This window comes from Balaenoptera musculus, chromosome 5 (genome assembly GCF_009873245.2).
Source record: "Balaenoptera musculus isolate JJ_BM4_2016_0621 chromosome 5, mBalMus1.pri.v3, whole genome shotgun sequence".
NCBI classification, from domain to species: domain Eukaryota; kingdom Metazoa; phylum Chordata; class Mammalia; order Artiodactyla; family Balaenopteridae; genus Balaenoptera; species Balaenoptera musculus.
In genome coordinates this window covers 102588913-102611202 of record NC_045789.1, presented here as the reverse complement: position 1 = coordinate 102611202, position 22290 = coordinate 102588913, and the positions used below count along the sequence as shown (strand labels likewise).

Sequence of the window (22290 nt, the reverse complement as noted above, 5' to 3'; positions counted from 1 at the left end):
ATGTGGTGAGGGCTGCCGGAAGCCCTTTCTGGGAGGTCTGGGCTCTGCTTTTTCTTTCCTCTGAGATTTTGTGAAGTGATCTGCAGAACCCATTCCACAGGGTCAGGGGGATTTTCTACTTCTCTGGGCTTCCACTGGTCTTCTCAAATTAGGACAAAGTCTTGGAAATTGAGAAGCCCCAGGGCCTTTGAGGTTTGCCGTGGGGGAAGGCATCTTTTTATCTTTCCCCAGGATTGCTGACTCACTTCCTTACTCTATTTCCCCCACAGATTAGGGTGTTAGTGAGATTTCTTAACCGTTTTTGAATCCCCTTCTCTGGTTAGTGATGTTTCTGAGGAGTGGAGACCGAATTCTAGCCCCACACTAGAATTATCCTTAATTGGTGCAAATTTTCAAAATCTATGGTATAATTTTTTTGTTTGGTTGATGACTAGTTTTTTTCGGTGTAAAGATTTGTTTGGTTGTTATTACTGTTTTTTTTCAAAAAAAAAAGTTTTTTTTTTTCCTGCTCATTTTGTTAGATATTTGGGGGAGGGAGATCCTATAACCAGGCTATACATGACCGTATTTACCTGAAATCTCTTTATAATTAGGTTTTTAAAACCAAGGTATTGGTGTTCCTTTTGGTAGGTGTGTAGATTGCTGCTTATCTTAAAATTATATGCTTCAAAATTAAAGGGCAGTTGAAGACAATACTTTTGTGTAAAGGATTGTGACAAGGGAACGCCTTGTTTAAAATGATCTGTTTGGGGGCCTTTTATTTTGTGGACATTATTATTTGAGAAAAGATTTTACATGCCTGATCTCATTGACTCTTTCTTCACGACCAAACTATGAGTTATGAATTATTATTACAGATTAGGAAACTAAGACTCTAGAAGATGAAGGGCCTTACCTAAGTTACTAGTCCCACTTGTAAGTGTTAGAGTTGGATCTTTTGACCGCAAACCCTGCTTTCTTTTGACTGCAACTTTAAGCTAAAAAGGATAGAAAGATGACAATGAATTTGTGCTGTTGTTTCCCCATATGCCTGGATACAGGATGGAAACAAGACATATTACAGCACTCAATACCTATTAGGCAATAGGTATCATACAATACAACTTAAACACTGAAAATAAGCCCCAATGATGACATCTCTTGTTCAACATATCTTATTATCTTATTTGGCGATTATTTGTTATTTTATTTGGCTATCTTATTCTGGATTCCCCCAGAAGCAAACACTGACAAGTAGTTTATGTGTGAGTTGATCCTAGGAAATACTAGTAAAAGTGTGGGTAACTGAAGGAAGTGAATAAAAGATATGTCATCAGCAAGTTACCACTGTGGGCAACCAGAGCTTACTCCAATTGGGGACCCTTGGGAAACTGTGGAAAACACATCTCAGAGCCGTCCCATCTGAGAGGCAAGGGAGCTGGGTATGGATTCACCAAACTTGTCAGTCATCGAATGAAGGTTGCTCTTCGGGCAGTGCTTTTGGCGGCCATAAGATTGGGCAAAGTGACGTCTGTAGGCCCTCAGGGTAAAGGTGCATGTGGTGGCAGCTGTAGGTCCTACTGGGATGCCCTGAAAGGGTTCGGGTTAGGGTTAGAGGGGATTTGAGGAGGGACACCAATCATCTTTGCTACTGACATCTATTCTCCAGGCGTTAGACTTCACAATGGCCACTGCAATATGTATGTCTGATTAGTTAAGTGTTTATATCTTAGACACCTTAGTATTTGCTTCAGGAATGGGAGTAGAACACCATGATTAAGAGCATGGGTGGGATGTAACACTATGGTTAGAGCATGGGCTAAGGTATCACACTATGGTTAAGCACATGGGTGGGGGTACCACACTATGGTTAAGAGCATGGGGTAGGGTATCACACTATGGTTAAGAGCATGGGGTAGGATGTAACACTATGGTTAGAGCATGGGTGGGGTATCACACTATGGTTAAGAGCATGGGTGGGGTATCACACTATGGTTAAGAGCATGGGGTAGGGTATCACACTGTGGTTAAGAGCATGGGGCAGGGTATCACACTATGGTTAGAGCATGGGGTGGGATGTAACACTACGGTTAGAGCATGGTTGGGGATATCACACTAAGGTTAAGAAGATGGGGTGGGGTATCACACTATGGTTAGAGCATGGAGCAGGGTGTGGCACAAAGCTCCTGTCTCTGGCTCACTGCTGTAACAACCAAGCTGTATTGGAGAACCGCGCCCCCTGGTGTCCACCACAAGGAGCCATCTGACACCAGGTCTATTCTCACAACCGTTCTTTCTCCTCTGGAGACAAACCTGATTGAAATTCCCACATTTCTACCTACTGGCTATGTACCCATGGGAAAGGACATCTATGGCTCTCAGTTTTTGCATCTATGAAATGAAGATAACACTACTTCCTACCTCTTAGTATTGTTTTGAGGATCAAATGCAGCCTGCTTAGCAATGTGTGTATGTCGTGTTCCAGCAAACACAGCCCTTGTTATTTATGCCCCCGGCAAGCTTCCCTGCACATTTTCTTTAGCTCCCTTCCTCCTCCTCTGCTGTTTTCTAGCTCTTGCCATGTACCTGAGAAAAATCTCAATTTGTATATAAAAGAAATAAAGGGCAACTGTCCAAATTTTTCTATAATTCATATTTATTAAAATTCTTCAATGGAACCACTATCATCAATTTCAAAAGCCCTTTAAAATGCCTAGAAATCCCTTTAAAAATCTCCATATGTGTGTCCATAAGTCACATAACCCTTTAAATACATTTTCCCCTTAAGTACCAGCTTTGAAAAATAGCTTATTAAATTTTTTTAAATCAAATATAATCATTTTGAAAATTCTTTACGGTTAGTTTGCTGTGTCTCTTTCCCTAGACTTAATCTTGTTTGTACCTTCACTCACCCATTTTCACCCAACATTTATGTACCAAGTCCTGTGCTGAGCATTTTCAGAATCTACTGGTCCACATTCTAATCCTCACTGGACAGGTGAGGAAATCAAGGCATAGAGTAACAGAGTGGCTTGCTCAAGGTGGAACAAGCTATAAATGATAGGCCTTGTCCCGAAACCAAGAGCTTCTGGTTGGGGAAAAAGACTCTCTCCCCTGCCCTTTCCCCAGGAGACATTAGAGAGAAGATAAAGGCAGGATTTCCAAACAGGTTTGTTTCACGATGGCAGGCGGGAGCATGTCAGCAATCAGTGAGCACAGCCTGCAGCCTTGGGGGGAGCTGGCACCAGAACCCAGCCGGTGCAGGAAGGTGAGCAGTGCCCAAAGGGGCTACCCGCTCTGGAAGCTCCTTACCTCGGAGGATGCCTGTTCAGCCCAACAGAAGAGGCAAGGCTGTCCTCTTGTCTCTGGGGAGCTCGGATGCCCACCTCCTTGGAGCCCTTCCAGAGGTTCGTCCCATCCTGACCCTCAGTGGGCACCTCTGGCTCCACAGACCACATGTGGGAGGCTGTGGTCCTTCTCTAAGCCTCAGTTTCCCCACCTATAACCTGAGCACTGGATGAGCTATTTGAAAACTTAGTAAAGCCTGTTTACTCAGCACATGTAAATTATGACCATGCTGAGGCGCCCAGGCTAGTGGCTAAGAGCACCGGCTTTGGAGTCAGATAAACTCTCCACTTACAGTCTGTGTGACCACAGCAAGTCATATGGCTCTCAATTTTCTCGCCTATAAAATGAGGATAGAGCTGCAATTCCTACCTCTTAGCATAGTTTGGGGATTAAATGAGACAGTGCTTAGCAACGTGTCCAACATGTAGCAAAGGCTCAATCATAACAACTGCTACAATCTTCTCATCATTCATTCACTTAATACATGTTCTTTGTGTATCAACTATGAACCAGATGCTGGGACATCCATGGTGAGCAAGAAGCAGACTCAACTTCCGCTTTCAAGGAGCCTCCAGCATCTGGGGATCCACTAAGTCAAGAAAGCCAAACCCATCACAAGATTAACGTTCTCCTGGACCACACCTCTTCAGGGCAATTTTAACAGTAAAAAATAGTTCATGCGTTGAGTACTTCCTATGTGTCAGACTCTGGAAAAGCTTCCCCTTTGTGGAGTTTTAAATTATTTCAGAAAGGGAGTGATAAACTCCATAGGGATACAGCATCAGACATTGCCGGTCATGGATAAGGAGGAATTACAAGTCAGCAGGAGTCCTTGGCCTGAACTGAAAGAGCAAAGGCAGTTTGCTCCTTTTGTATCCAGAGATGCTGCAAAATCAGATACCACCTGTCCAGCCCCATCCCCATCTTCCAGATGGGGAGACTGAGGCCAGATGGATGAAGGGAGATTCTCCATGTCTCAGGGTTTCCAAACTAGCCTGTCTGCTCTGGTCACTGTTCCCCTTGGGAATTCGTAGCTCCTGCCTATGCTGACTATTCCCACTGCTGGGAATGGCCCCAGCTTTGGACATACTTCAGGGCACAAGGGATGTGGGCAATTTACTTATCATGGGCTTGGCTCCCAGTAGGTGATAATATATAAGTGATGGCATCTTTCTCCCGTTCCTCCCAGCCTAATCACAGCCCAAGCAGCTAAGCAGCAGAGGTCCTGACCCCAGCCTGTGGTCTCACCCGCATGGAGCATGTCTCCTAAGGAAAGGGAAGGGAGGTTCCTCCAGGAGGGGAAATGAGACTTGGCGTGAATTTAATCAGACAGAAGGAGGAAGTGCCATCACCACCACCTATTCCTTCCATGGATGGTATCACTATCTTTTCATTTCTTTATTCTCTGCTTGTTTGTTGTGTTCTTTGAGGGCAGGTACCCTGTTTCTTTTGCTCACCGTTGCCTTCCCCATAGCAACTGTGTTCCTTAATAGACGTTTACGCTCAATAGATGTTTGTGGAATGGACGAATGAACAGGAAATGATGACAGACAGTTAAGTCTTTTAAGTGTGAGGTGGAAATTCACTCTGTGGCTGGTGGATGGAGGGCTAGCTGGGCCCGGGGGCCAGCATGGGGCAGAGCACGGGGGTGGGTCTAGAGGGTGCTGTTTGGTGGGAACCCAGCTTGGACGGGGGAGATAGGACAGCAGAGGCATCGTCTGGAGGGTCCGCTGGGTGGATCCTAGAGTCGAGATTGCTATGCTAGGGGGTTTGGAGTTTGCAGGTGGGAGATGCAGTGACCAGCTGAAAGGCTTTAGCAGGAGAGAGCCACGATCACATTTGTGATGGGAAGCAGTCCTGGATGCAGGGTGGAGCCTGTGTCTGTGGAGGGAGAGTGTGGAGGCGGACAGGGATGCTGGTTAGGACACGATCACTGGGAACCTGAGAAAAAAATTGGAAAAATGTTTGCGTAAAAGTATTTTGTGCCCTTCAGCATCATTAACAACCATCTTCTGTGATTCTATCCTGAATTTGCATAGGATCCATCATGAGACTTAGACTCTTTTCTGAACTGCACTCCACTGAAACACCAAGTGAGGCCCCTCTTGACCACCAATTAGTATGTTTTGATGAAGACTTTAGTCTAGTGGAATTTCTTTAATCTGGACTTTTAAGTCAAATTCTTAGGTTTGAAGGTCTCTGTACTGGAGTTTCTGGGGGAGGGGATGTTTTCGAAGCAGCTCAGGAGCAAATGGGCCACATAAGGCCAAACGGACTCTGCTAATCCTAACTAAAAATGCGGAGCTGCCACACTCTAATGAGTGCAGGTAGGAAAACACAGTTCAAATCTATCAGGACGTGTTCTGTTTGGTAGGTTCAGCACACTCAGAGGATGTGACTAAGCTTGATCAGGACTTTACATTTCAATAAAGCCAGAGGTCAGAGGTCTCAGGAGTCAGTTCTCATGGGCACAATTTAACATCCTTCCTTATTTGGATGAGCACTAGAGGGGCTGTCGAAACAGACAAGCGAGGGTGACTGGATAAGGAAGGGTCTTTAGTACGGATGCTGAGTTATAAGGCAGCCTGGAATAGAGTCAAGGACCCTGGGGACAGAGCCTGGCACCTGCAATTCCAGGCAGTCACACCCTCAGCCTGGGTCTCGGCAGAGTGGATTTGTATATTCATTCAGTGAACACAGATGACTGAGTTCCTGCTCTGAGCTGAGGCTGTGCCGGGCACTGGGGATACAGCTCTGATGGAGTCATGGTCCCTGGGCTAGATGGCATCTCAGATCCTGTGGGTTCATGGTGCTGTCTGGCTCAAGATCCCAGAATGCTGAAGCAGATGTGGTTGGTGGCCCCCCCTTATTCCAGGTGCCCCCTCCCACCTCGGTGCAGCTGGCCCCTCACCCACCTCCCGGCCGCATCCCAGGCACAAGGCCTCGTCTGGCTTTCCATCTGCCAGAGGGCTGGGGAGCTGACACCAGTTTCTCCCCAGACTGACTGCAGGGAGATGCTATAGCTACTTCCCAGGGAATGACTCTGAGATGTCTATTTCCTACAGCTTTTCAGACTTTCCCAGCAGGATGCTGCTCTGGTTGCCCATGGCAGTAACTTACTCCACAATGCACCTCCCTTCTGCTGCCTTCCTTTCCCCACCTCAGGTGCCCATTTTCAGGCGTTTCCTGGGACCATCTCCTAAATAACCGGGTTCCTTGAGTCCTTGTCTTAGTCTCTTTCTGGGGAAACCCATCCTGGTTTTTCAAAGTCATGTGTTGTCCAAGACTGAAGCTGACACCAATTTGCCCTTCTCTGAACAAAAATTGACTTATAGTCTAGACTCCTGGGGCATCTGGGGTGACCAGCTTGTCCCAGCTTTACAAACAGAGCATCCTGTATCTCAGAAACCCCTGGAGTGGTTGGTCACCGCAGTGGGATCTCAACCTATTTCCTGATTGCTTAGCAGCATTTATTGTGTTTATGAGATGCGGGGAAAGAGAAAATTCAAGTTGTAAATATTTTTGGACAGGCTGAATTGATCTATATAAAGAAGAACTGAGAAGAAGGAGAAGGGATAATGGAAAGGGTTTCAAATGTGAGCCTAGACGGGGCAGGAGCTGGGCTTTGTGGCAACTCAATACATGAGCGATGCTGAGATCAAGAAAGATGGAGAATGAAGTTTTCAACAAATCCTGCCACCTGCTGAGAATGGTGCCCTAGTGCTTGGCTGTGGTAGAATTTAAATTGCTGCTTGTTTTTGGCTCTCAGACCGATGTTTCTGTAAATGTGACTCTGCTGAGTCCGGCGTATGGCGGGTGGGCCTTTTTGGGTTCATCAGGAGTTTTCCTTTGCTTCTTCTTTGTTCATCCTCCCAGGAGTCCTTGAGGGTGGCCGTGTCATGCCCAACTGACTGATGGGTGAAGAGACTGTATGATGTGTTTTCAGAGACTCAGGGGTTGCTCTTGATAATGACGTCAGGATATCTGGGGCAAGCTGAGACTGGCCCAGGCAAACTACTGATGAGGGAATCAGGCCCAAGGTAAAAACTCTCAGCTGAGGTCCCACAGCTGGTAAGGCAGTGGCAGAGATGAGATTCTAACCCAGGTCTACTGGACCTTCCATGGAATCCTCTCAGTCAAGGTGAACAGCTTAAATTATAATACCTACCCTGTGTTGCCCACCCACGGTGTGGCTGTCCGTGCAGAGTCATAGTAATTAATTCTAATTGCCTAAGACTCTTACTAGGTCAGCAGTGTTATCCCCAACTTACAGATGAGGAAACTGAGGCACGAAAAGGGGAGGTGACTTGCCCAAGGTCATTTACCTAACACGTGGCAGAGGTAGGATTTGACATGTGGTCTTCCTGACACACCAGCTATGAGGCTGAGTCGGGGAGCACAGAGAAGGGAGCCCACGTTCAGATGATTAAAACAGGAGACCCGGGGATGCTGGGATAGATCCCGTGAGGTCAAGTTGAAGTGCTCCGTGTGCGTGTGACCTAGGCAGGCCTTGGGGTTTTTCCTGATTTTCCTTGGGAGTTTCCCTCAGTGGAGAGGTGAGATTATTCTCTTTTTCTAGGTGTCTTCCTCAAATCCTCGCAGCCCACAGCTCCTACGGCTGCAGCAGATGTTAAGGCTGAGAAAAAAGCTACCCCTGGAAGTCAGGGAGCACTGCCTTTGCAGGTAGCCGCCCCAGCTGCGATTTCATCCTGGGTTGGCTGTGACATGCCAGCCTCGGCACAGCTGAACCATTTCCAGATCAAAAGCCTAAACCCAATGGGGGTCTGCTCAGCCCTGGCTCCTGGGGGAGCAGAAACCTTCCTGCTGGGCGGGACTACAGCTGATCAGTTGGCCTGAATCCACCGGACACACAGTAAGTAATTAATAATGATTTGCTGAATGAAGGATTGAAATATAGCCACATCTCTTGCATTTTGAGGCTAGATCAAATTCCTCCTCTGCTTCCAACTTCCAATAGCTTCCCACTGCATTAAAAATAAAATCCTAACTCCTTACCAAAGAGTTATGAGCTGCTCCATCACCTGGTCCCTGCTATTCCTCCAATTTCACCTCTAACTTCACCTCTTTCCCTTCCTAACAACACTCTAGCCTTCCCTGAACCTTTCAAGCAAGTTTCTGCCACAGGACCTTTGCACGTCCTTTCCCTAGATCCTCACAGGGCTGCTTCCTTCTAAGCATCCAAGTCTTGCCTTCAATGCTCACAGAGGCCCTTCCTGTCTGCCCTCACTAAAGCAGTCCTTCTCTTACTCTATTTATTCCTTCTTAGTTCATGTCACTCATTATAAAGTATTCATTAGTTTACTGGTCAGGGTTCTATAAATATGCATTTGTTGGGGGGGGGCAGCTTGGGGTCTGAACACTCCCCCACCCCTCCCTCCTCTCCAAGACATAAGGTCCAAGAGCAAGGACCACGTCCCTGCGTCATTCACCGGTGTTTCTTGAGTGCTGGGTCAACATAAGGAGTGCTTGATAAATACTTTTAAATTAACAAATGCACTTTCCTATCAACCTTACTCATCCTGCTCCTCCCTATTGTACTTGACAGTCAAGTCCACGGAATTTGCACTTCCCAGGTTATTTTTTCAGTTTTTTAGGTTATACTTATTTACAACCTAATTTATAATTATTTATAATTATTTTATAATTTATAATTATTTTAGGCTACAATTATTTGATTGTCTATCTTAATTAGATGATGAACTCCACAGAGACGGAAAATGTCTGTTTCTGCGTCCTCAGTACGGAACACAGTACCTGGCACATAGTACGTGTTCAAAATATTTTGTTGAATGAATTAATTGGGAACATAACTGAGAACAGATAAAAGAGCAAAAAATGTACTGTAAGCCACCAACATAGGTTTCAGAAAATCCATGCGCTAAAGCGCATGCATGAGTTTCCTTATAAAGAAAGCCCCTGCAGGCCCTTTTAAGACCTAATTCTCACGAGCTTGATTTTCTATTTTCACCCATATTTTACTCAAAGAAAGCAGCTGGATGCACACAGGGCCATACCTCAGGGGTGAGGCGGTACACGGACATGCATCAGCTCTTCCCGACTGGGTCTGAGAAATGGGACTACATGTGGGTGAGATTTACTGTTAGAGGTGCTACTGTGTTAGAAAAATAACCCCCTGACCTGGGTAATTTGATGTCCTCTCAGAAGCAGTTCTCTTCCCGAAGGCTTGTTGGATTTAGTGAAGACTCTCAGGTCTCCAAAGCTTGGCCTCCAGAATTGCAGAGCGCCGCAGGGGACCGGCTTCTGCTGAAAAGATGCCACCCATCAGGGGCAGTTTTCTTAAGCACAGGAAGCTGACCTGTGGCTTAGGAAACCTTGTAACAGCACCCATTTCTTGAGGGCTTTCTGTGAGTTGGAATTTTATTAGGCACTTGGCAGAGATTTCTTTTACACTCAGACCATAGCTTTCTTGTATGCATTACCCTCATATTACATATACATATCCTCATATTACAGACAGGACCGAATCGGAGAGCTGAGCTAACCTGACCAAGGTCACATAGCTGGTAAGTGGGGTCCCGGCCTTCAGGCCCAAGGCTGGAAGAGGATGAAGCCCATAGTTTTCCAACTACATGAAGCTGCCCGTGGGAAACATAATATAGAGGAAATGCCATTTCATATTCCCGTTTTTTTCTTCCCCTCATGCAAACTTGGAGCCTAAAGGATGCTGTGATAGGGGGAATGATGTCCCCCCAAAGAAATCCACATCCTAATCCCCAGAACCTGTGAAAATGTTACCTTAAATGGCCAAGGGACTTTGCAGATGGAATTAAGAATCTTGAGATGGGGAAATTATCTTGCCTGGTCAAGGTGGGCTCAATGTCCTTAAAATAAGAGTCCTTAAAAGAGGGAGGCAAGAGGGTCAAATTCAGAAAAAGAGATGTTATGACAGAAGCAGAGGTTTGAAGGTGGAGGAAGAGACCGTGAGGAAAGGGATGCAGGCGGCCTTGAGAGGCTGGAAAAGGCAAGAAATAAATTCTCCCCCCAGAGCTTCCAGAAGGAAAGGTGCTCTGCAGACTCATTTTAGACTTTGGGGCTCAGACTTGTAAGATAATAAACTAGTGTTGTTTTCATTCACTGAGATTGTGATAATTTATTACAACAGCAATAGGAAACTAATGCAGACTCTAAAAGGTACTCTACTCATGCAGACACTGGTGCCTTAGAAAGATCTCGGCTTAAAGCAAAGAGATGGTTTGAAGACCCACTGCTCCTGCCTCTTCTGAGTATGTGGGCATCAGCATTTGAGTCGTCCCTTGCTGTTTCAGGGTTCCTTCCCCTAATACTGAGTCAAACACCTCCAGGTGTAATATCTTAACATAAGAAAATGATTGCCAGGAGATTTTAAGCTTTTTTCCTATTTCAGTGCAAACACTTTGAGATGCAACCATGGCATGTGGGACCCTAAAGATCTTCTTCATTGAAATCAATTTAGTGAGGAGGGAACTAGTGTTTATTGAGCATTGACTATGTGCCAGGGCCAGTTCAGACACGGTAGGTGGTATGTCTCATTGAAATCTCCTAGCCCACCGTCTCGTGTGCATTTCAGAGGCAGGGAGCATAGTGTGACGAACAGTGTGGATTAGGAAGCTGAACTGCCTTGATTTGAAACCTGGCTTGCCTGTTACTGGCTGTGTAGCCCTGGGTGAGCCCGTTGTCTCTCTCTGTGCCTCAGTTTCTTCATCTGTAAAATGGATAATAATCACATAGGCTTTTGGTGAGAATAAGAGGTGGGTAAATGAGGAAGAGAACGGGCGGGGTGCGGGCGGGAGGTTGAGACAGAGAGAGAAAGAGAGAGGAAGAGAGAGAGAGAGGCTTGCCCCAAATCGCACAGCAAGAGATGGAGCCAAGTGGATGTGAATCTTGAGCCAGCGCTTATTCCAAAACACCCAGTTATGACAGTGGTTCTCAACCAGGGGTGATTCTGCCCAGGGGACATTTTTGCGCCACTTTCGGTTATCACAACTGAAAAGAGATGCTACTGGCCGTTGTAAGTAGAGGTCAGGGACCCTGCTCAACATGGTACAGTGCACAGGATCACCCCCAGAACACAGGATCATCTGGCCCCAAATACCAGCAGTGCTGAGATTGAGAAACCTGCCTAGAATTTTCTCCAGCAAGTCACATGATGGCGTTAAGTTACCATGTGTTCATCACCTGGGGCGGGGGCGGGGGGCTTGTGAAGAAACCAAATTTCTATCAGACCATTTATCATCTTTCTAGAACTCAATTTATAATTTGTGTTGTTACAGAATGTATTGAAATCTGCCTTCATAAAGGGAGGGAGGCAAGGAAGGAAATTACAGCTCACCAAGCACCTTCTGTGTGCCCCGCACTCTGCGCATTACTAAGTTATCCTTCTTGCAGAGCAAGGTGAAGGCTACTTGTTTTATTTTGCAAATGAGGAAACGCAGCTTAGGGAAGCTAAGTGACTTTCCAAGGATGTCACAGTAGTCGAAGGGGTGATCTGACCTCAAGCCCGTGCCTCTCCCTTTGCGCCATGTACCCAGGGTGAGTTTCCTACGCTTTTCTGGACAGAAGAGAGAAGAATGTGTGGGAGCTGGTTCCACGCTTGATGGGTTTTGACGATCTGCCACTCCTGGATGGATGAGGCAGCCCAAGGTCCCTGCAGTAGTGCTGGTTTGCAGAGATCTGGTCCCAGGGCCCATGATTTGCCGTCTTAGCAAACAGAGCATTTCAAAGCTTATGGCTCCCGGATGAAAGGCACAGCCAGTGCCTCACCTGGGACCCCTCTGCCTCCAGCCAGGGATTCAGGAGGGGGTGAGGGGGAATTGTGGTACAAGGACACAGCCCTAGACCTTGTCCTGACACTAACGGTGGTGCGTAGGGCCAATTACTGCCTCTCTGAGCCCCAGTTTTTTTATCTGGAAGATGGGGACACTGACCCAATAGGGTGATGAGTGTGAAAGTGGCTGGTAACCTCTAAAACCTTAATTATTATTATTGGTGCTGTGTTACTACAACAACTACTACTGTTGCTATTCTTATTAGTGAAAAACTCACCTCAGAGTGGCTCTCTGAGGATATTTGGGACACCTCCTCCAATCTGTTATCCACACGGCATCCAAAGTGAGCATTGGAAGTAGAAATCAGATTGTCAGCCCTCTGAGTAGACCCTACAATAGTTCCCCACTGACTGCGCTTGGAATCCAACAGCTAAACTAATCCCCACTGTGGGCCGGGCTCCTTCCTACTCCTGACTTCATGTCTCGTCACCTCTACCCTGTTTGTTCACGCCTCCTTGCTCTTTCTAGAACTGCACTGTCTGACATGGTAGCCCCTAGCCTCAGGCAGTTATGGAACCCTTGAAACGCAGCCAAGTCTGAACTGAGATGTGCTGTAAGTGTAAAATACACACTGACAATTTCAAAGACTTACTATGAAAAGAAGGAAATTTAAAATACCCCATCAACACCTCTTATACAGTGATTACATGCTGAAATGATAATGCTTTGAATATATGGAGGTGAACACGATATATTAATAAGAGTAACTTTACTTGTTCCCTTTTTACTCTTTCAGCGTGGCTACTAGAAAATTTAAAATTACATAGGTGGCTTGAATTGTATGTCTTTGGGCAGCACTGTTCTAGAACATGCCAGGCAGGCTCTTGCCTCAGTTATTGCCTCTGCCTGGGAGAGTTTCCCTTTAGCTGTCTGCAAGGCTCAATTAGTAACTTTGAGGAGATCTTTGTTCATACTTGACCTGCTCAGAGAGGCCCTTCCTGACGACCTTAGTTAAACTGCACCCCCTTTCTGTCTGTCACCCTTTATTCCCTTATATTGCTCCCCCCTCCCCATGGGACTTATGATGACCTGGCTTCACTTCATATACTGCCTCCCTAGAAGCATAAGCTCCATGGGCTGTTCCAGATGCTTATTTATCCCAACATCTGGGGCACAGTTGGGCACAGAGGAGGCCCTCATTTACAGATAGCAGAAACAGAGAACTATTTTGTCCCTTCCCTGTCCTCAGCCGTGGAGGGAGCTGGGGTGGCTTTCATGCTCCCTGGCTCAGGTCACTGACAGCCTGAGAACTGGGGAAGGAAGCCAGGAGCAGAGACCTGGGGTGTCAAGCAAAATGGCACATACAGGAATATGGTGATAAGAATCTGATCACCGCTACTTCTCCTAAAGCAGGCGCTGGGAGAAGGGAGGGGCGGCCAGCACGAAGTGAACGCCCTCCAAGCGCTGGCACACACCCAAGGAATGTGTTCTATGTGCCGGCACATGGGCCCCATCTACACTTGCTTCATGTACGTTGTGCCTTTAATCCTCACAACACCCAGGACCCATTTTACGTGCTGGCAAACTGATGCAAGAGAGGGTAAGAAGAGGCCAAGGCCACACTGGTGGTCCTGGGCGGATTCAAACCAAGCTTGGTGGGACTCAGAGCCCAGGGTCCTTCCCCTCATCATGGTGCCTCTTTGGGAAACATCATCTTTTACTCCTTAAGAGTCAACTTTGGGTCCCTAAAATCTCCTCAGAATGCTCCTAATAGGGGGAGATGAACAGAAATCCTTCAAGTACTTTTATCAGCGTGAATCTTGCCTTCTCTCAGATTACCAGAAAAACAGCAGACAGTGTGTGAATGTGATGGGCCGCCTTTCCATTTTAACTGTTATTTTTGATACTTCAGAGAAGTGATCATTGTCATGGAATTGTATTTCATTTGGAAATATACAAATTAAAACAAGGTTAATGCCAATCCTCTTGACCCCCATGAGAGTTTGGTCATTAAAACTGTGAAAGAGGAAATGAAGGTGGATGTGGTATTTCCTTCATGACCTGTTTCCACCGCCCGTCCCAGCCTGCAGTCTCCGCATCCACCTGGGTTTCTGATGTGAGCAGAGGCAAAGGAAGGAGAAGCCCTCTCTTTCTTTCTCAATTAACTCTTGAGTTTCTTATTAAAGGAGATAATGCAGGTAATGTAGTTAGCACTGTGCCTGGCCTATAATAGGTGCTCAGTAAATGGTATTGGTGATGATGATGATGACGTTGATGTTGATGATGGTGGTGGCAGTGGTGATGATGATGGTGGTGGTGGTCATGGTGATGATGATGGTGATGGTGGTGGTGGTCATGGTGATGATGATGGTGGTGGTGGTCATGGTGATGATGGTGATGGTGGTGGTGGTGGTCATGATGATGATGATGGTGTTGGAAAAGGTGGTCCCTTGCATGGAGCCTTTCAACCTCCACTAGGCTGCAGAAGCGTGAGCCTTGGGCTTGGAACGCTTCCTTACCAAGAGACAAAGAGTCCACACAGCTTGTGCATGATTGTAAAAACCTCCCAACTAGTTTCCCAGCTCCTACCTTGACCTCCTACAGGCTGTTTTAACACAGCAGTCAAATGATCCTTTTAAAATGGAGCTCAGACACTGTTTCTCTTCAACCCCCAATCCCCAGAGGGTTGTCATCTCCCCCAAAGAAAAAGCCCGAGGCCCTTAGAATGGCCTATGGAGCTGTCCACGATCTGCTGTTTCCTCGCCCTCCATCCTCAACCCTTCAATCCCAGCTCCTGCCGTTTTTCATTCACTTATTCCCCTGGCCTCGTTGGCCTCCTCGCTGTTCCTCAAACAGATCAAACATGCTCCTACCCCAGGGCCTTTGCACTGGCTGTTACATCTGCTCAGTGTGCTCTTCCTCCAGCTCTCTGGATGTCTCATTCCCTCATGGTTTCACACTTTTGCTCAGTTATCACCTTGCCACCAGGGCCTTCCCTAACAACACTGTATCAAGTTGCAATACCTTCCCATAGATGTTTCCTGGCCACCTCTCCTGCTCGAATTTTCTCCATAGTGCTTATTCCAGTCCAATATACTTTATAAGTGAATTTTCATGTTGTTTTATATTGTTTCCCAGTACAACATACAACGTCTCACTATAATAAACATTCCATGGAGACAGGTGTTTTGTCTCTTCATTATTGTATCCCCAGCACCTAAAGGAGCGCCTGGAACATGGCTGCCATCAGTAATTATCCACTGAATAAATGGATGGATTTAATCCTTACAGTGGCCCAGTGAGGTGGATACTATTGTTATCTCTAGTTTTCAGATGAGGCCCAGAGAGGTTAAGCAACTTGCCCCAAGCCACACCATCAGTAAGAGGAAGAATTAGTACCTGAACCATGGATGTTTCTTGTTCTAGGACCTTCATTTTAAATTACTGTTATGGGCTGAATTGTGTCCCCTCCAAAATTCATGTATTGAAATCCTAACCTCCAATACCTCAGAATGTGACTGCATTTGGAAATGGGGCCTTTAAGATTAAGTGGGGTCATGTGGGTGAGTCCTAACCCAATCTTATAAGAAGAGATTAAGGCACAGACACACGCAGAAGGAAGGCCACGTGAGGTCACAGTGAGAAGAGGGCCATCCACAAGCCAATGAGAGAGGCTGCAGAAGAAACCAACTCTGTTGACATCTTGATCTTGGACTTCCTACTTCTAGAATTGTGAGACAACACATTTCTGTTGTTTAAGCTGCCTGGTTTGTAGGACTTTGTTATGGCGGCCCAAGCAAACTAATACACTCATTATAGAAGTTGAGTATACAAGGCAGGGTCTGATCTGGGCCTGCCTACCTCTTAGCCCCTCTGCCAATACTCACTGCTCCCCCATGATGCCACCAGCCACCTGGACTACTTGCCATTTTCAAAATATATCCCACTTTCTTATGCATTTTAGTCTTAGGAAATGCTATTACTACCTGGAATGTCCCTAACCAGCACCCCCTGCCCTCACAAAGACGTCTACGTCCTAATCCCCAGAACCTGTGAATGTTACCTATAGGACAGAAGAGATGTTGCAGGTGTGATTAAGTTAGGATCTTGAGATGGGGAGATTATTCTGGATTACCCTACCCAATCCAGATGGGCCCAGTGGAATCGCAGGGTCCTTATAAAAGAGAGGCAGGAGTTCAGAGAGTTCAGAGAGGAGAGAAGGTGCTACCCTGTTGGCTTTGAAGATTGAGGAAGGGGCCACAAGCCAAGGCATGTGGGCGGCCTCTAGGTGGGAAAAGACCAGAAAACATATGCCCCCAGAGCAGAAGGAACCAGCCCTGCAGATACCTTGACTCTGTCCCAGTGAAAGAGGTTTCAGACTTCTGGACCCCAGAACCATGGAGAATAAATGTATGTTATTCTAAACCACCAGGTTAGTGGTGGTTGGTAACAGCAGCCACAGGACACTGACACAGCCCCTGCCCCACCCCACCTTGCCCCCAAGAACTACTTCCTATTAACTCCTCAAGATCCAGACTCTGCATGTGTTCCTTTTTATGCCTCCCTGACCCTCTTTAACGGAGGTGACCGCTCCTTGCCTTGTAACCACATTGTGTCTACTTAACATTCACGTTACATGCGTAACAGGAGGTTAACACAGAAGCTTCATTTGGACTCAGAACCAAGACACAACAGAGGTGGAAATTCCCTAGGCAGCTAGCTGCCAGGTCACTGCCTGCGCGAGGAAGGCCAACAAGCGTTGGTTCACAGCTGTTGAGCCCCTTCACCCACTGTGAGGTTAGAAATGGGTGAGACAGGAGAGAAGGAGGGTGGAGCTGCGTGGCGGTGGTGGTGGTGGGGCGCTGCTGCAGAGCAGTGAACCGAGGAGCGGGGAGAGGCCCTCCACGTACATACCCCATCTCCTAACCCCCGGAGTGTGTGAATGCTACTTTATATGGTAAAAAGGATGATTAAGTTAAGGGTCTTGAGACGAGGCGCTTATCCTGGATTATCGCTGTGGGTTCTACATGCAATCACACGCATCCTTTATAAGAGAAAGGTGGAAGGATTTGGGGGCAGACACAGAGAGGGAGGCAACATGAAGATGGGGCAGAGATTGGAGTGATGCGGCTACAAGCCAAGAAATGCTGGCAGCCACCAGGAGCTAGGCGAGAGGCGTGGACAGATTCTCCCCTGAGCCTCTAGAGGAACTCAGCTCTCCTGACACCTTGGTTCTGGACATCTGGCCTCCAGACTGTGAGAGACTAGCTTTCTGTTGTTAAAGCCATCAGTTTGTGGCACTTTGGTACAGCAGCCATGGGACACTAATAACCCGACAGAGAATCATGCTCTCCTCATCTTAGCAGCTGCAAGGAACAACTAAGTGACAGGTTCCCCTGCCCGGTCCCAGGATTGCTCCATCCCAGCCAGGAGGAAGATGGCTGCTGGGGGAACCACAGGAAAGCCTAGAAGCCCGGCGGGTGTCACTGACTCCAGGGCTGCAGAACCAGAGTTTTCAAAACTTTCCACACTTTGGTTGCAAATCCAGGCTTCTGCCCTGAAACCTTGGAGGGCTCAAATTCACTCTCAGAACAGCGTTTGCTTGGGATTGCTTCCGAGGAACCATCCTTTCCAGGGAGGACTTGGCAGACAGTCCGTACAGAGCACTGTCATAATTCCAAATTAACGTTGCAGGAGATAAGCTCACTAATTAACTCTGCCTTAGGCTGTGGGAAAGAGATAAAGAGGAAAGCTAAGTGTTTGGAAAAACAGGAGAGAGTATGGCAGGAAAGGTGACGTCAGAGTCAGGTAGACATGGGTTCAAATCCTACACCGCCTATGCCCGCGTGATGTGGACAAGGCGGGCTCCAGGAGCCCAGGTATGTCTGTCAGGAATAGGGTGTTTCCTTGGCAGGATGCCCTGAGGATCAGAGTGAATGTGGTACCTAGCTCTGAACAGGTGCTCCCCTTAAGGAAGATGATATTAGTTTTAAAAGCTCCCCTTGGTCTTCTTGAATAAGTGGAATGCCCACTGTAAGCTTGGCGAGCAGCTTGTCAGCCATCTGTTTGGTATTAATGATGATGGGAATGAGGATGGTTAGATGATGGAAATCTGTCATTTCCAAAGCCCATTGGCCCCGCATCAACAGCTCTCTGGGGATAAGGAAATACTTTCCTGCCAACCTCTTGGCTAGTTTCCTAGGGCTGCTCTAACAAATCACCGCAGACTTGGTGACCAAAAACAACAGATATTTATTTCTTCTCTTCTGGAGGCTAGAGGTCTGAAATCGAGGTGTTGGCAGGGTTGGTTTTCTCTGGAGGCTGTGAGGGAGGAAGCGTCCATGCTTTTCTCTTAACTTCTGGTGTTACTGACATTCCTTGGTGCTCCTTGGCCTGTAGCCACATCACTCCAATCTCTGCTTCCATCTTCACATTGCCTTCTGTGTGTCTCTCTGTGTTCTCTCCTCGTCTTATAAGGCCACTAGACATTGGATTTAAGGCCCACCCTGAGTCCAGGATGATTTTATCTTGAGATCCTTAACTAATTACATCTGCAAAGACCTTACTTCTAAACAAGGACACATTCTGAGGTTCCGAATGGACATGAATCTTCGGGGGGGGGGGGGCAATATTCACCGAACTACAGTAGAAAAGAGCACAAACATTGCCACCCACTGACGTCAGGAGCATCTGCACGTATGACCTATAAGAGTCATAACCTCTTGGAGGCTCAGCCTCCTCATGGTCAAAATGGGAATAAGATGCTCTGCCCCTTAGGGCTGGTGTGAGAGTTGGGTGAGATCACTTGAGTGAAATACTCAGCACAGAAGCTAAAATGCTGGCTAAACACTCGATTGTTCACACTGTCATCATGGTCATATGACTTTTCCCATTGCCCTGGGGGTCTGTGCAGGAGAAGTGAGGGGCCAGTGATCAGTCTGGCCAGCCACCTGGGTGTGGGTCTTTGGGCAGCCCTGGAGTTGGTCACTAAGCCTGAAAGCTTCCACAAGCAGGGAACGGTTTGGGCTGGACTGGCTGCTCAGGAATCTTCTAGAAAATGGGTTAAAATGCCAGTCCTGTTGCCTACCCAGCGGCCTGGACAGGGGATGGGGAGGAACATTTGACCATAGCAGGGGGTTCTGAAACACAGCCACCCAGCTGGAGAGCCCCTAATCTGGCTCAGCCCCACATTTCACTGATGGGGAAACTGAGACCCAGAGGAACAAGAACTTGCCAAAATCGATGCAGATTTTGACAAGGTTGTAGTGAGATCCCAGGAGCATCCACTGAGCATCTTTCTTGAGTCCCGCAACTTCCCTGGGGTTTCCCTGGGGCTCTGGGGCGGTGGAGTACGGTATCTCCTTGACCTGGCCAGAAATTAGGCTCGGAGAAGTGACTGATGAAGGGCACATGGTCAGCTCAAGGTCAAGTCACCAAAAGACAAACATGTAAAATCCATTCGTGAATAAGAATACGTGAACAAGAGAAACCTCATCTACAGATGTGCAGGTATCCCTTGCTCTCTGCACCTTTGCTATCCAAACTCTTGTTTTCCAAACACAGGAATCAAATAAATTAAGATAAATGTGTTGACACATCTCTTGCTATCCAAACCCTGTTACTTGTTGTGTGTATGAGTCTTTGGAATAAAATGGATTTGAAGAGGGAGGAAGATATATATTCTTACTGTGGATACAAACATATTTTATGTGGCTCAACTGTGCCTTCTCTTGCCCAGTAGCGTTCAGCTACAACAACAGGGAACTAAATTTAAAAAAAGGGAAAAATTTTCCAAATTCACTTATGCAGCCAAATGAAGAACAACACAGAAATCGATGAAAGGTGTTAAAATTGCTGTGTTCCATACAAAATTCCCTACATTCTTGAGAGATAGTTTAAAAAATATGATAACATCATTAAAAAAAGATAAATTCAGCAAATTGTTTTTCTCTATGATATGGCTTTCAGCAATTTAACCATTCAGTGAGTTGACTTGTGATGAATTAACTTTCAGTAAATTGCTTCTTACATAGCCAGTAATAGGTGGAGGGGTGGACGCGCGTGTCATATGCTGAGACCTTAAAAATAATTAGGGTCTTTGACATTTCCCTGTAGCCTGCCATCACCACTGCAATTTGTCTTTTCAAATTATCCCAGTGGAGTGTGTCATACATTTCCAGCGGAGACCCTGACCTCTGACTGTTGCTTAAAGTAAGCTCCCCAAAGGCAGGGACTGTGTGTGTGTGTGTGTGTGTGTGTGTATGTGTGGTTCACCACTGTATCTCCAGGATTTGAAGGATGGCTTTTCCACAGTTTGCACTCAATAATTACTCATGAAATGGGTAAATGAATGAATGACTTATATTTCTTCCTAAAATGAGAGTCCATAATTGTCATCCCTTTCCTATTCTATGGTTACAGCTTCTGGGGAGATTGCAGAATGGCCCCAGTACTTTGTAGACTGTCCCAGGAGAGGTAAAGGCTTTTTCTCCACCCCTTGGTTCTGGGCTGGATTTGTGACTTATTTTGGCCAAGAGAATGCAGCAGAAGTGAGGTCAAGCCTGGACCTTGGGAGGTTTTGAACGTTTCTTCTCTTGCAATTTTGCTACCATCATGTAAATGAGCTGGACTAGCCTCCTGGATGGTGACAGACATCAAGTGTCCCCTCTTGATTACAAACAGTGGTTGAGGCCACCTCAGACTAACTGGAATCCAGCCAATCTGCCAGCCAAAGGCAGACATGCGTGGATATCAGTAAAGCCTGGGCCAGTATAGCAAACTATCATGGCAACCCATAGACTTGGGAGCAACAATAGCTGGTTATTGTTTAATGCACTAGGTTTTGGGGTTATTTGTTACACAGTGATAGCTCACTGATACAAATTCCTTAATGACCCCTAAATTCACTTCTACTAAGCCTCTCCCATCTTCCATATTTTACTTCCAATTAGTCCCCACACTATAGACTTTTTAAACACCAGTCTGATAATGTCACATTTTAGCCTGAAGATCTTCAGTGGTTGCCTACTTCAGGGAGGACAAAATGTAGTATTTCAGCCTGCGAGGGCAATGACAATCTGACATTGCTTTCCTTGTGTCTGGACCTTCCCTGCAGCCCCCCCACTCCGCTCAACTCTCTCCTCCTGGACACTCTGTGTCCTTTGAGTCCATCAGCACACCCTGCTCTCTGACTTTTGTCCTCTGCCCAGAAGTTCTTCCTTTTCTTTTCAGCCAACCAACTGCAGGGCCACTGCTAGCTCAAATGACACTGTTGTAAACCAGAAAATGTGGCCCTTCCTCAAAAAAAAAAAATTCATAAATTAGTATGTTTCTGGATGACCTGAACAATCAGACACTGTGGCCCAGCTCAGCTTAGTCGGGGAAGCTCTCCAGACACCTGGCAGGCAACAACTCTGTCTGGTGCCCGTGCATGTCACACTGTCTGCTCACCCCACCCAGGAGGCCAGGGCCCACCGATGCTCCCCGCCTCCCCACCTCCCTGAAGTCGGGCATCCAGGCCAGATTTGGAATCTGGCAAGGGATAGGAGTCAGGCCTCTGAGAGTGGGTAAGAAAGGAGCCTCGGGGGACATCTGCAGAGAGGGGTACACACACGTGTGTATATGTATGTATATGTGTGAACCAGTGTGTGGGCATGCTTTCCCGAGTATGTGTATGACCGTGTTTGCCTGTGGGCTGATGTCAGAGACAGCATATATTCTCCGTCTAACATGGGGATGATGCATCTTTAGACATGGCACTGCGGGGAGTGCACACTCTGAAAACCCATGCTTGATAACTCTGCTCGCTTCAGCTCAACATTCAGAAAGCAGTTTAACTTTACCCCCGCCAGGTAACCTGACCCCCCACTTGTCCAGGTAACTATCTCCTCGTGCTCACACAGTGCCCGGGTCCTGTGTTATCTTGGTAGTCTACTGTAGAGCTTAAGAACTCAGGCTCTGGAGTCACACTAACCTGAACTGGAATCCTGGCTCCCCTGCTCATTAGTTGTGTGACTTTTGGTAAAGCACTTAACCTCTCTGAGCCTCAACTGTCAATCCAGTCCCCTTCCCCAATGATAGTCAGTTACTTCCTCTTCTTTTTCTTTACTTGGAAACTGCCTCTAACCTGGGCTCCAAGCTCCTGGTTGGGACGTTTCTCATTCCTCTTCACGCTCCT

General features: G+C 46.8%; 1 protein-coding gene across 3 annotated transcripts in view; it reads right to left on the bottom strand.

Moving 5' to 3' along the window:
- Positions 1-22290, bottom strand: part of SLC2A9 (solute carrier family 2 member 9) — a 192245-nt gene that overhangs the window by 28050 nt on the left and 141905 nt on the right. The window contains exon 12 of one of the 3 annotated variants that reach the window (XR_005020012.1): positions 21674-22288. The exons of the other annotated variants lie outside the window; for them this stretch is intronic. The gene's annotated coding sequence lies outside the window, so the exon portion shown is untranslated. Of the gene's footprint in view, positions 1-21673; positions 22289-22290 lie in introns of those variants that run through there. 3 annotated transcript variants of the gene reach the window in all.